We start from the raw sequence: 15498 nt of genomic DNA, 5'->3' as shown, positions 1-15498 counted from the left end.
ACATACACACACAAAAGAAACAAAATTTTTAAAAAAATTAATGTGAATATAACAGAAATAGAATGAGTCAAATTACTCAATTTATTAATGACAAGCCTTTCCCTTAATTTAATATCAGGAGAAAAGCCTGAATATTAAAGATCATACCATATATAAATTTAGAAGCTATAAAAAGCAAATATAGCAATAAAATTTTATTTTAAAAAACATTAGGTGAAAGAAAAAACCTTCTAATTATAAAAAGATGTATTTATCAAAATTCCATAAATTTAATGCCTAGAAAATGAAGGGTACATAATTTTCCACCAAAGTCCTCTTTTGATACCTCATTATGACACAGAGTTGATCTTGGATTCTCTAATGCTCTGCCAGGTCCTACAAAGATTTGAAAGATTTCCAGTATTAAACAGATACTGAAAAGATCAAAGAGAAAGTTCTGGGAAAGCTACCTAGCCATATCCTAGAGGCTCATCAATAAGTAAGGTGAAGGGGTCACTTATAAAGTGCTGAAATAAGGCTTAAGTACCTGCAATTAAAAGAGAGGACCATAATTTGGGGTTATAGACCTAGGTAAGACTAACAGGCTTTGTTCAAAATATCACAAAGATAGCTGGGCAAAAGAAAATACGGCCCAGCTTTCACACATAATTCATAGACTGAGGAAGAAGGGTACCAGACCAAGGGTCACTGGTAAATCCAAGGAGAAACTACACTAGGTCTCCTTTTCCAGTTGAAGTTGGAACTGGGGTGGGGATAAAAAAGTGCTAAGAATACCAGGAAAGGGGTGTAATTAGGAAAGCTCACAGAAGCTTTCTAGTGTGAAGATGAGGGTTATATACATGGCAGGGATTTCAAGACAGGGTAAACCTACAGCTGTGTCACTCTGATTCTGTATGGGGTTACGGAGCCTTCCACTGTGAAGATGTAGCTGACGAAAGGAGAAGAGGGGAGAACATGGGAAAGACTGAACTTCAGTCCCTCTGACTCTGAGAAGCCTTCTGTGATGCAGGGAGGGACTGGAGTCAGTAGTTGTTTCCTGGAGTTCAAGTACCAAGGAACCAAAGTTAGTCTCATATAAGACTTGGTAGCTACCACTATAAAGAAGAGGAGAGCTCAGAATGCAATATTCCAAAGGGCAAAGATAAAGCTTTTTACAACCAAGAATTATGCACCTGAGTATAATCCTATAGGGGACAAATGGGTCTTTAGTGAAACAGAGGACTTCCAAGCATTTCTGATGAAAAGACCCAGAGCCAAATAGAAACTTCAAAATACAAACCAAATTACCAAGAGAAACATTAAAAAAAAATCCACTGAAGCAATTGTAAAGGACTATAAAAGGACAAAGAGTTTACATTCTAATAGGAAAAGGAAAAAGAACTGTCCCCTCAAAACCATAATGTCATCAAAGGTCAGAATGAGTCAAACAAGACAGAGGGCTGGAGGATGGATTTGTTTTAGCAGTTTTAAAAGAAAAAAGAAAAGGAAGGTAAGAAGCAGTGTAATTGGGGGAAAAGAGGATAGAACTTAATGTTTCACATTATCAGGGTGCTAAAGAAGAGAAGCAGTCTGGCAGAAATTACTTTTAGATCAATATCTCAAACCATATGCCAAAATAAGTCCTAAATGGATGCACTACTTAAATACAAAAAGTCAACATCATAAACACATTAGAGAAGCAAGGAAGGAAATACCTATCATAACTATGAATGGGGACAGAATTTGTGAGGGGGACAGAGAGGGTCACAAGAAACAAAGCAGACAATTTTGATTTTATAAAATCAAAAAGGCTTTGTGCAAACAAAATTATTGTATTTAAAATGAGAGCAAAACAGTTAATTGGGGGGTGGGACTTTGCAGCAAGCTTCTCTGATGATAAAGGTCTCATTTTGAAGATACATATGGAACTGAATGAAGTTTATAAGAGATATTCCCCAAATGATAAATGGTGAAAGAATATGAAGTTATTTCTCAAAAGAAGAAATCCAAGCTATCAACAGATATTTTAAAATGTTCTAAATGACTAATAATTAGAGAAACACATATTTAAACAACTCTAAGATTCCACCTCATTCCCATTAGATTGGCAAAGATGACAAAAAGGGAAAGTGATCATTGCTGCAGGGTTTGTGGGAAAATAAAATCACTAAAGCACTATTAATAGAGCTGTGAATTGTCCAGACATTCTGGGAATCAATTTGGTTCTGCATCCAAAAACTCACTAAACCTTTGAGCCAGCAATACTACTACTAGGCCTAAACCCCAAAGAGTTGAAAAAAGGGCAAAAGGACCCATTACAGTAGCAAAGAATTGGAAACCCAACAATTGTGTGATTGTTGGAAAAAATATGAACATAATATAATATTGCTGACAAAAGAAATGAAAAAAAGGATGCTCTCAGAGAAATCTAGTAAGACTTGTATGAACTAATGCAGAGTGAAGTTAAGTAGTACTTCGGAGAACAATTTATACAATAACAACACAACTGTAAAGAAAAATAATTAAGAAACTTAATATCTCTTAATCAATGTAATGACTATTTATTATATGCTTCCAGACAATAGATGATAAAACATGCTTTCTACCTCCTGGTGGTGGAGTGATGAACTTAAAGTACAAAATGATATTTTTATGTTTTCAGGCATGGCCAACATGGAGATTGTTTTACCTGACTGTGATGATGACTTGTGGCCTTGACCTGCCTTTTCTTTTTTCAAGGGGGGGGGGGTGGTAGGAGGAAATTATAGAGGACTAGCAATAAGGTTACTAAAATTAAAAAATACATATGGAAAGAGGGTCATCGAAGCATTTAAAAAATGGACAGAAGGTCAAAAGGAAAAAAACAAGCTGAACAGCTTTGAAAATGTTTTCTAATATATCTGGAGGGAGAAGAAAGCTGTTAAGTGGTAAAGAATTGCAGCTGCATGTGCAATCCTTTTTTTCTGTTTTGCTTTGTATATGGAAATAATTTCATTTGATGTTTCTTGAAATAAAAATTTTTAAAAAAAAATAAAGATACAAAAAAAGTTTTCCAACCATAGGTCTAGTATATCCTAAGGCACGGGTAGGAAACCTCGGCCTCAAGATGGCAGGATCCCCACCCCTGTCCTAAGGTAAAGGAATTATTAGGGAACATTAATTTTTATTAGAATATAAAGAATGGACAATAAAAGACATTTGAGAAAGAGTTTAAAAAGTTAACCTACCATCCCCACAAAAGAGAGGTGGTCAAGGGATATAAAGAAATAGTTTTCAAAAGAAGAATACATCAACAATAAATAAAACTACTGAAAAAGATTCAAAATCACTAACAGCTAAAAGTGGCCTATTATAGCCCCCAGAAGCTGCTTGCTTAATGCCATCTGCATAACACTGCAATATATGAAGTACTGAAAAGAATCATCCATGAATGAACATTAACCTGTTTACTGTTCCTATAAATATCACAGAGTCTGCAGACTGGTTTGGTTAAGGGTTAAATAAGAAATACAGGAAATGATGAACAACGGCAGCTTTATTCTTTGTTTTGTTTTTAATTAACCTTGATTCCCTGATCCATGAAGCCTCTTACCCAAACTCCTAATGAGCTAATAATGGCCATCAGGGTAGAGGAGTGAACCCATCTGTTCTGGGAAAGCTTCTCAGTTAAGGTCATTAAGAGCAAGTCCAAAAATCTGTAAAGTCAGCTAGAGAGTTAGTGTCTCTCCCAAAGTGTCTTTTCTCCCCTCAACTCTTCCCAATTACATTGTTCAAAGATCCTAATCTCAAAGCATACACCTGGGAATTTAGGACACATAACACTCTTTCTGCCCATCAATCACTGCCCCAAAAGCCCTGCAGCACTGAGGAAAAACTGGTGAAACATCAATGACATCGTCAGAGATCAGACCTTTCCGATATGTAAAGGGAAATTGGGGATTCTTATTTGGACATTCCAACTCCCCCAAAACCCAAACATGGCCCTACCATGCCTGGCCAACTCACCTGCAGGTCCAATGCTTGACTCATGCTAGAAGAAACAAAGCATCTGCCCCCCACCTCAAATTTTGGTTGGTTATGAGAGAATATCCTTCAATAAATCTCATAAGGATACAGACAAATTATGTGCAAGGACTATCTTTTATTTCTGTGTGGAACTTGGGCTTCAGCACAAAATCACCCATTTAGAAAGTATTGCTGTTAAATAACGCAGAAATGGAATAAGAGGGCCTGATTACTTCTCTTGTACTACTAAATAAAATTAATGAAATGTTAAATAAAGTTAATTCACTAATGAACAGATAAATAAAAAATTTTAAAGCCCTGAGGTAATCCCTTCTCTCATTAGGCTGGCAAAGGTGGAAAACTCACTGTTGGAGGGGTTGAAAAAAGAAAAGCATGCTAACTCAGTGCTGGTGAAGGTGTGAATCGTTCAAAATCCATTCTGGAAAATGATATGGAATTATACAAGAAACCTTACTAACATGTTCACAGCCTTTAATTTACAGTTTATCCTACTGGGACCATATCCTAAAGAGGTTACTGATAACAAGAAAAAACCTATATATACAAAACTGTATATAGCAACAATTTGTAATAAAAAGAACCTGGAAACAAAAGAGATTTGACAATTGGGAAGAGGCTGAAAAAATTATTGTATATGAATGGGATAAACTATATTAAAGGATTATAATCAAGTACAAACATGAAGAAGTTTCAGAAACACAGGAAAACTTGTCAATGAAATGATATAAGAGAAAAGACAAAGCCAAAAGAACAATGACTCAACAGGGTACAACTCTTAACTACATTCAAAACTGAGAAGGCAATAAAATTTCAGTCAAATAAGAAAACTTAAGGCTACATAATCCTTTTTGGTAACAAGCAACGAACTGTTAAAACTTTGTGGGGAATACTTTGTAGGTGCAGGAGGGACTGCTTGACTGGAAGCATTTTTTTTTAACACAAAGGGTTATTTTTAGCCCAAAAGAATCTGACAGTTAAGTGTTCACAGAAACTATCTTCACAACAAGATCTATTTTTTATTACAAGATTAGAAGAAAGTGCACACACAGTTCCCCACTACTACCATAAATTATGCAGTCAAGTTTCCCGCATTTGGGAAATCACAGGAGTCAACCCATGCAGAGTATAACGGATAAGCCTCATCCTGGAAAAACTATCTTCATGATCAAGGCATCTCTCCTGCCAGGTAAGTATGAATTGCAATGACCACGCACATCAACACTTTCACAAGCAAATCAGTTTACATCCATGGCCACACCCTCCCAAAATCTGAAAAGTTCTACCCCAGAAACAACATAGCAAAAATACTGTGAATAATATTCAAATGTTGTGATTTCACAGGTTTCATAATTCTACCCCAACATACGCTTCCTGAATCTTTCCCATAGAGAACTGAGATATCTGTTTTATATATTACTAGCCTCTCTTTCAACATCATGCAATGTCAGGTAGCTTGCTATGCCTCCTGCAGCTGGCTGGCCAGCCCCTGATGCCCCAAGTCTGCATGAGCAAGTATTCCCTTCTCTTGGTACAGCCTTCGAGCCTCATAAACCACTTTCCTAGGGGAGTCACTTCATTTGATTCTCATGAACATTCCAACAAAGGCCAAAGTCACTATCCTCTAAGGAAATTTCATTTCAGAAATTTCCTCAAAATCACAAAGGAAAAAAGGAAAGACCAGACTCCATTCAGTGCTCTTCCACCTCTGATATCTCCAAAGAACCACACACTATTTTTGCATTTTTTTGTAAAATTAACTAAAGTCTACCTCGTATTATTACCCTGAATGGGAGGCCTTTTCCTTTTTCTATAGAGGCCTTGAAAAACCCACTTAGGCTGTTCCCAGTGAAAATCTTGGGTGGAGACATGAATCAATGAGATTGTTTGTGAAAATACTCTCAAGCTTGAATTCAGTCCTATAAACCCCAGTACTGAGGGTCTGGGCCCTGATTTTGGCACTTCATTTTAGAAAATTCTACCAAACATATGCAGCCCTAAATAAGAAATGGATTATATTGTATTGATTGTAACCTTTCTTCTAGGAAAGGACCTTTGTTAAAATTGTACCACATTCTAATCTGATCACCAGCAACTAACCTGTCTACCCAAGACAACAGTAACTTTTTCTTTTTAAATGTTTATTTCCTTGATAAATACCAAAATAAATTTAAAAATCACAAAGTCTATCTTCTTGTTATGAAATATCAATAGAAGCACAGTCTCTTCCTACTATAGAACAAACAGCTGAGTGTTGTATTTGAGGAAAATCATATGAATTCAGGACAACCAATCTAGAATGGTTATAAACCTTAGTTTATAACCTGGGAAAAGCCCATCTTTATGAGCATAGCACCTATTCTACAATATTCTACCTATAAATATGATAGGCCTCTGCCACCAACATCTTTGAACATTTACCACCCTAAATCCATAGTCACTCCTGCAAGACCTAACCTCTGAAGACACTCTAGAATAGCTAAACACACAAAGGGAATAAAACTCTACCCCAATATTGGAGGAATTGAGGAAACATCTTCCAGGTGATTGTGTATGAAGAAAGAAAATTCTTTTACAGCCCAAGGAACCTTACTTCATTTACTTACTCCACACCCCCTATATCAATCAATTGCTGATTTACTGAAGGTTCCCCTTCTAAAGATTTCACCAGTCTTACTTTCTTTCTCCAGATTACATTGCTATATTGGTTTCTCAATCCCATAATGCATTAGAATTGGCTGCCATCCTGATAGTAAATGTACCATTATGGCTGCAAACTTAACTTAAGGTAGGCATAACCAATGGCCTCTGGAAGCTTTGAGCTGGTCATGGTGATCCAGATGTGCTGACCCCAGAAATTTTCCCATATGTTACAAATGCTGGCACATGATTTGTGAGTGTGGATATAAATGGGAGGGGGGAATGGGTGGGAGGGTGTGAGGAACTGTCCACTTCAGTTCAAAATACTGTGATCTCAAGTTCAAATTCTAGAAAGCTATAATTTCTCAGACTATCAGTTTTCTTATCTATGGAATATAGTACCTACCTCCAGTGGACAGTAACCACAGACTTTTGTAAAAAATACAAATAGAGCACCTTCATTTTGATACCTCTGTTACACGTTCATACTTTCAGCACTATTTGCACATGGTCACCAATAACTCATCCTTTCAGGAGCAACTGACTCCCTAGACAGAACAGAGAACAACCTTCTAGATTTCTACTAGAACTTTGGAGATGTAGAGCACCCATAAGGGTGAGCCCTGACCAACCTACATGCCACTCCCTGACACACATATTCCATACCCTTACTGCTTTCTCATTTAAATTCCCCATACTCCTATTCCATTTATTCCACTATAAAGCACAGAACAACTGACATCATAATTGACCTTGTGATGAAGTAGAGGTACGCCTGAGATTAAGATATTAAGGTACCTGACTAGGTCTTTCCACAGAATTTACATATATGTTAGTACTTTTTGTGATTTGAAATTCCTCAGTTTTGTTTTTGATCACCCTGTTTTGTTGTGTTTTATTGCAGATTATCTTCACTCTACCCCTATTCTTTGGCAGAGCTAATTAGCAAATGCATCCTTGTGGCCTTTTTTTTTTTTGGTGGAGACAGTCATCTTGGCATAGTTATGCTGGAGTGATGGATATGCTGGAGTCTCAGTAGGGCTCTGATTGAAATCCTGCCTCAGATATTTACTAGCTGTGTGGCTCTGTGCAAATCAATTAACCTCTCAGCCTCAGTTTTCTCAGTATCAAATGATATAAGTTCTGTAAATTGCTGTTGTCAGCTATTATTAATGTTGCTATAGCCTTATTTCATTATTACTCTTCCCACTTCAGTCATTTTTTCCCCTTATCTATAAAATGAGGATAATAATAGCTGTAGTTCCTATCTCCAAGGGCTATTGTGAGGCTCAAATGAAAGAAAGATGCAAAGTGCTTTGCAAGCTTTAAAGATATTGTCCACTCTTCTGATTTCATCAGCATGGGTAACTTTCAGGCTAGAAATTCTTTTCACCAATGCATATTAGCAGCTTGTCTCAGAATGTTGCCTAGGATTACTGAGAGAGAAAGTGGTCACACAGATCATGGAGATATGGATCAGATGTAGACCTTGAACCAAGGTCTTCTCCAAGGCTTACCCTCTATCTACTACACTATGCTGCCCCCTCAAAAAGCTAATATCAATGTCAGTTAATTATTAACCACACTGGGCTATTAATTATTCCCCCAATTTAACTGATATTCCATCTCCCCGTCTCCATGAATTTGCTCAAGTTGTCAACCTTGACTGCAACGTCACTGCCTCTTCATTTGCACCAGAATCTTTATCTTTCTTCCAGGCTCTGTTTAGGCTTCAACTCCTTAGAGTAGCTTTGCCTAAAACCCCTCAATTATTAGACCTACCTTCCTCCTCAAATTTTTCTGGGTCAGCCCTGATCCTGGCCACCAAGTCTTGAGGCTTTCCTCAGTATTTCAGAGACTATCCCAATTAAACCCTCCTCAAATTGCCAGTGCCTGCCCAAGACCACATCTTGACCTGCTCCTGCTTGCTATAAGACAGACCTCCTAGGGCCTCACAGTACACATCATCATCATTTCTCATGTGGAGACCTCCAATCCCTCCACTCCTCAGTTCTTTTCTAAGCACCACTATCCCCATTAGCTCCCTTTTATATTTTGTCTTCTCCTATCAGAATGTAAACTCTTTGAGATTAGGGGCTATCTTGTTTTGTTGTTTTTTGGTGTCCCCAGCACTTTAGACAGTAATTGTCACATAGTAAACACTGAATAAATGCTGTTTTCTCCTACCTGTCTGACCTCTTCTTTTCAAAGTTTTTTGATGGATCTACATTCAGGTCAACCCTACTAATCATGGGCTTCCCCAAAGGGTCTGTCCTACATTCACTTTTCTCCCTTCTATATCATTTCCCTTAGTGATTGATCTCATATAACTCACTTGTGGATTCAATTATCATCTCTGCACATGACTCCCAAATCTATATGACAGTTTTAATCTTATTCCTGACTTGGTCTCCCATCACCAATTGCCTCTTAGACATCCTGAATTCAATATATCCAACATAGAATTCATTATGTCTCCTGCCTTTCACCCTCGAGCTTTCTCTTCCCAAGTTCCTATTTCTGTGGAGGGTACCACCATCTTCTTGGTCACCCAGGCTCATTAACCTCAGGGTCATCCTTGAGTCCTCGACCACTCAACTCACATGTCCATTCTTCAACTCAAAACAACCAAAACCACTTTAGGGTTATGCCACATTTAAATGGAAGGTATTCTCAGAGGAAAAGGTCTAACATTAAAGGGGACCAGGGAAGGCTTCCTATAGAAAGTGAGTTTAGAGCTGAATCTCAAAAGTCAGGAAAGAGAAGAAGCAAAAATGAAAAGGGGAGAGCATTCCAGACATGGACAACAATCTCCTCAGAGAAAAATTATCCCCTTCATCATAGTATTTCCCTACCAGGTTAAAAAAAAAAAGTTGTTAAAAAAAAATTCCAGTCATCTCAACAGCCTCACATATACAAGCTACTTAGCACATTCTTACTTACTGAAAAAAAAAAGCACCATTTGAAAGATCACATTTTTTGGTGGAAAAAAAAACAAATTTCAAAAAATCATTTTAAAGTACTGATGTTTGATGGGTTTTCCTCTTGAACATGCACTTAAGAAAGTATTTCTTTCCCAATGGATCTTAGAATAAATTTTCTTAATATACACCCACCTCTTTTTAACATCATTTCAGAATGGGTCTTCTAGCTGCTTCTGGTCTTTTAGGGAGTTCCCAGTCTCTCCCATTGCTTCTCCCTTCCTACTCTGTCTTTGCCAAATGTGTAATGAAGCTCCTTACCCATCAAGTTGCAGTTGTTTGAACTATTATAGAACAGAATATGATCTAAACTGGGGGGCCTCCCAACTTCCCAATCATGGTGACTGATTCATTGTCCTAAGAGACAACTCTACTGAGCAGAATTAGAATCTAACACAATACTACAAAATTCTGTGTGCTACACTAGAGACACAAGGATAGACACCTTCTGTTGTAGTTGGAGGGCAGAGGGAGTTGAAGAACGTAACTTGTATACTTAATTTGCTGATCCTTAGAGGGACCGAACAGTATTAAACACTACCTAAAACTAAACAAAAGTAAAACCTTATCACTGTTTCTACTCTATCCCCTTTTTCAGTCCTAACTAGTTCTTCCCAAACTTAGGGTAAAATTTCTTTGTGAAAACGCAGTTTCTAGACAGTACATTTATAACATTATAGTATTTATTACTGTATAGTATTTATTAACCATATGCTATACTTTCAAAATTCTTTAGGCACACTTATCAATCAATCAACAAACATCTAGTAAGCTACTACTATGTGCTAAGCAATGAAGATAAAATGACAATTTTAAAACAGTGCTCTCCCCCAAGAAGTTTACATACTTAATGGGGAAGCTTCTGTGAAAACCCGCAATTCTCTAACAATTAGGATGCAGTGTTTAATTAACAATGTTGTTTGATGGTGTTCGTGTTGAAAACTTCTTGTGTAGCCAAGATGGTCATGATCCAAGTCCTGTTTCTACAAGGACACTGATACATGTCCTTTAACTATAAGGTCCTCTGGACAGAAGGTTCAAAGGAATATACAGTGGAAGTGGTGGTAGAGGGGAGAAACAGGTATACAAATAACTAATATAGGAGAGAGTTTCACAAGAAATCTGTAGAGTGGACAGTAGAGATTACTGAAATTAGAGACAGGGAAAGTTGTGAAAAAAGAGCATTCAAATTGAGCCTTGAAAGAGGCAGAGCACGTAGAGTGCAAAGGCATGGAGACAAGAGAAGACAGGATGAAAATGGGGAAAGTCTATTTTTGCTGAAATTCAAGAGTATGAGAAGGGAAACAGTATGAAATAAAGCTAGAAAGGTTAAGTTGGAACCAAATTGTAAATGGTCTTGAATGCCAAGATAATAATGCAATTTATTCAGTTTGCAACTGAGAGTCACTAAAACATTATGAGTGGAAGAGTAAGGTTTTTAGAATGATGTACACTGAAGGTGACTGGGTGGGAAGAATGGACTGGAGACTGGAGAGAATGGAGGCAAATTAACCAATTAGAGGCTGTTAAAATAATCTAAGGGGAAAGTGATAATGGCTTGAACCAGAATGGTGGCAACAGAGCTAGAAAAGAAGTGAGATATATTGATTGCTAAGGCAGAATTAACACTTGGAAACTGATTGGATGTGGGGGAAAGTTGAAGGGAAAAAATCAAGAATGAATTAAAGGTTACAAGACTGAGCAAGTACTGTCAAGAACAGAAATACAGAAATTAAAGGGAAGGGCAGGTTCAGGAGAAGGTGAAGAGTGGTTTTTCACAAGTTTAGTTTGAGATGCTGCAGTGATATCCAGGAGGCAGAAATACAGAACTCGAAATCTGGAAAGTTGGAAACGGAGACTTGTGAGTCACATGCATAGAAGTGATAACTGAAGTTTAGTGAATAGATAAGATTACCAAGGAAAGACTATAGAAAGAGAAGAGGAACAAGGACAGAACCTTGGCAGAAACCAATTTTTAAGCAAGAGAATGAGAAGTCAGAAAAACAGAAAAAGGAACAAGGAAATAGAACTATAAGAATTCAGTGGCATAGCAATCAAGGGAATAGAATCAAGAAAAAAAGGTTGTTTTCAACAGTGTCAAATACTTAAGAGAACTAAAAAAAAAAAAAGGTTACTGGATTCAACATGAATGATACTTTGTGACTTTTTTTTTTCCGATTAGGCAATAGGGTTAAGTGACTTGCCCAGGGTCACACGGCTAGTAAGTGTTATGTGTCTGAGGCTGTATTTGAACTCAGGTCCTCCTGAATCCACGGCCAGTGCTCTATCCACTGCGCCACCTAGCTGCCCCATAATTTGTGACTTTTAATGGCAGTTTTATAATGAGCATGATGAAAAAAGAGAATCATGGAAAGATTATAAATGAAATTAATCAATCAATCAACATTTGCTAAGCACCATGCTAAGTGATAGGGATACAAAAAAAGGCAAAAGATAGTCCCTGACCTCAAGGAGCTTACAATCCAACGAGGAAGAAGATAGGCAAACAAATATGTACAAACAAGCTATACACAGGACAAATAGGAAATAATTAAGGGGGATGGAGGAGGGGGGAAGCACTAGAATTAAGAGGGGTTGGAGAAGGCTTCCTGTAGAAAGTGGGATTTTAGTTGGGACTTGAAGGAAGCCAAGGAGGTGAGTGGAGGGAGACCATTCCAGGCATGGGGGACAGCCAAAAGGAATGCCTGGAGCCAGAGATGGAGTTTTATTCATGGAAAAGCCAGGAGGCCATTATCACTGGATGGAAGAGTATGTGACAGAAAATAATAAGCAGTAAGAATACTGGAAAGGTACTGATGCAAAGTGAAATAAACAGAGACAAGAAAATAATATACAGATACACAATGTCTACAATATCATAAATGGAAAAAAAATCACCACCACAAAAAATAAAAACTGCATGTTGAGAAATTATAAATAATAAGCTTGGTTCCAAAGAAAAGATGTAAGAAGATACCTCAGCTGCTCCTTCGCAGAAGTTGGGGGTCACAAGCATGAATCATTAACATAACATCAGAATTATTCAAGGTATTGATCAGTCTTATTAAATCTTTTTTTTTCTTCATCCTTTTCCCTTTCTTCTTAAGAAATTCCTTGTTTTACATATAAGGGATAGTTCTCTGGGATACAAGAAAGTACAATACAAGAGAAAATCTAAATGGAGAATATGTGAAAACAAAAGATATCAATAAAATCTATTCTTTTTTTCATATGAGACAACTGGGGTTAAGTGACTTGCCCAGAGTCACACAGCTAGTGAGTGTTATGTGTCTGAGGCCGCATTTGAACTCAGGTCCTCCTGACTCCAAGCCTGGTGCTCTATCCACTGCACCACCTAGCTGCCCCTAAAATCTATTTTTAAAAAGAGGAGTTTCAGTAAAGTGGTGGGAACTGAAGATAGACTTCAAGGAGTTAAGAAAATGACAACTTGAAAAGATAGCAGAGCTTAGAGAAAATATTTTTAGGATAAGGAAGAGCATGTTTGCAGGAAGGAACCAGCAGACTTGAGAAAGCTTGAAGCTATGTCACATCTATATAGTACTTCACTTCCATATACCTTATCTTTTTGCAATGTAACAACAATCCTGTGAAATAGCTTTTGCTGGCATTTCATTTTATGAATCATGAAAGGCTTAGAATAAGGGACTTTCCAGATAATTTAGAGCTTCAGGAATACCAGCTTAGGGTTCTTTGCTACAAGGTTGGTACAAATGAGAAAACTGAGGGGCAACCAGGTAAGATGTGCATGGACAGACACACTGTGACTAAGATGACAATGAATTTGAATCCGTAAATCCAAGACTTTTTTTCTCTACCTCTCAATTTTTATATGCATTATATATTACACCCTTATGATACAACATTACACTTCTTATCTTTCAATGCCTTAGTCTCTGTGTTTAAATCCTAACTCTGCTTATTAGCTGTGTGACCTTAGGTAAGGAAAGGGGTACATTTTGGGGCCTTTGGGAATGGTCCTGTGTTATCAGGTTGAGTAATTTTGAGGAAGCAATGTTAAAGTTTCTTTTATGGTGATATGATAAAGTTTGTGATAACTCTTTCTGACCAAGGGAGGGTGGAGCAATATTCTGCTTAGCAGACAATAGGCTTTGGATTAGAAGAATGAACGAATGTTTGACAATCATCTAAAGCCCAGGTGGAAAAATCCCCAAATTAAGTCTGGTATCAAAGATCTAGAGCTGGAAGATAATTCAAGAAGATTTTTATTCCAACTTCTTCATGTTACAGATGAGGTAACTGAGACCAAGAAAAGTGAAGTGACTTGACAAAAGTGAAGCAGGTAAGTAAGCATCAGTGATGATTTGAACCAAGACTCTCTAACTCTAGAGCCACTATATTATAATGAATCACAAAATCAGATTTATGGAGGGAAGACCCCTTAATCTTCTCTGGGGCCAGAAAGTAATGAGATACACCCAAGAGGAGCTACCCTAGGCCTTGGCAACTTCAGTAAGGATTATTTTAGACAGTTTAGACATATCAGCATAAATAAATTTCCTGCATGTACACAATTCTAATTACCCTTATCTGTTGCATTATTTCTTAGCCACTCAGGATTTCTCTTACAGAGAAATAAAAGGAAAAAAAAAACATTTCTTTGAAAAAGGAACACGTCAACAATGAATTTCTTTATTCCAAGGAATTTTTATCATTACAAATAAAATAAACAGGCTATTTTAAATGTTCAAAAAGTGCTTTACATATATTAACTTGTTTGATCAAGTATATTAAGCTACTCAAGCAAGCCTACTGACACTGAAACTCTGTGTGTGTGTATGTGTGTGTCTGCACATGCCAAGTGTGCATTAAGAGGCATTGTAGTTTAGTGGAAAATACACTGGACTTGGAATCAGAGGGCCTGGGTTTAAAATCTCATTTTTGTTACTACCACATGGTAACTGGTACTCTTAAGATATTAAACGTATTAGAACTTGATAGATTACTCTAAAATTTTCCAAAATGAACCCCTTTCCCTTTTTAATAAAGGGTCACATAAGTTATTTAACCTGCTCAGGCCCGTTTTCTCATCTGTAAAACAAGAAAGCTAGAATATGATCAATAAAGACCATTCTAGATCTAAATGTCATGGCCTTGAAGAGATGGAGCAAAGATAATGGAGCAGAGAAGCACTCAACTGAGCTCTCCCAAATCCCTCTCCAAACAACTGTAAAATAATGCCTCAAGTTGAATTCTGGAGTGGCAAAACCAACAAAAGATCCAGTGAAGCAATTTTGAAGCCCAAGACATCTTAACAGATTGGCAAGAAAGGTAAATCTCACTGGGGTAGTGATTAGGACCATGCAACACAGGCCACATCATGGCACCAGCATTGGTGGCAGCAGCAGCTTTGGAAGCCCTTGATCAATGGGGGAATGGACAACTGATCAGAAGGAGATTTCGGGGGACCCTTTGATGGTGCTGGGTTTAGGACCCTGTGTATTGACCATATGCAGCTCTGAGTCATAGTCCCAGGGCCAAAAGAAGTGCTATCACTTGCACGCACAGGAGAACAGGAGCCCTGGTCATAGTTACAGGGAAGAGAGGAGTGCTTGTGGTTGCTCACAAGGAAGCAGAGGCCTTGGTTTCAAATCCAAGACAGAGGGGAACACTTGCAACAGCAGCTTCAGGAGAGCAAGGGACCTGTTCACAGCCTCCTGGCCTGGAGGAATGCCAGCACTGGTGGCTACAGGGGAACAAAGTCCCTTCCTAAAGTAAAGACTAGAGCAGTGGCCAAAAGAGCAGTGACCACACCTCTCCTTAGATCATAATACCTTCGAAGAACTGAAAACCTACAGACCCTAAGAATTAGCTCTGAAAACATCAATATGAAAAA

At 37.7% G+C, this 15498-nt stretch overlaps 1 protein-coding gene and 1 non-coding gene across 2 annotated transcripts in view; both read right to left on the bottom strand.

Annotated features, from left to right (window-relative positions):
• TEX14 (testis expressed 14, intercellular bridge forming factor) overlaps positions 1-15498 on the bottom strand; it is a 153522-nt gene that overhangs the window by 126085 nt on the left and 11939 nt on the right. The window lies entirely within an intron of this gene.
• On the bottom strand, positions 5034-5199 carry LOC114049364. The gene has a single exon (XR_003569858.1). It is a non-coding gene; the product is annotated as a U1 spliceosomal RNA (small nuclear RNA).

Source organism: Vombatus ursinus, unplaced genomic scaffold (genome assembly GCF_900497805.2).
Source record: "Vombatus ursinus unplaced genomic scaffold, bare-nosed wombat genome assembly UNPS02014797.1, whole genome shotgun sequence".
Classification (NCBI taxonomy): domain Eukaryota; kingdom Metazoa; phylum Chordata; class Mammalia; order Diprotodontia; family Vombatidae; genus Vombatus; species Vombatus ursinus.
The sequence above is the reverse complement of the archived record's forward strand: the minus strand, read 5'-3'. Positions and strand labels throughout refer to the sequence as shown.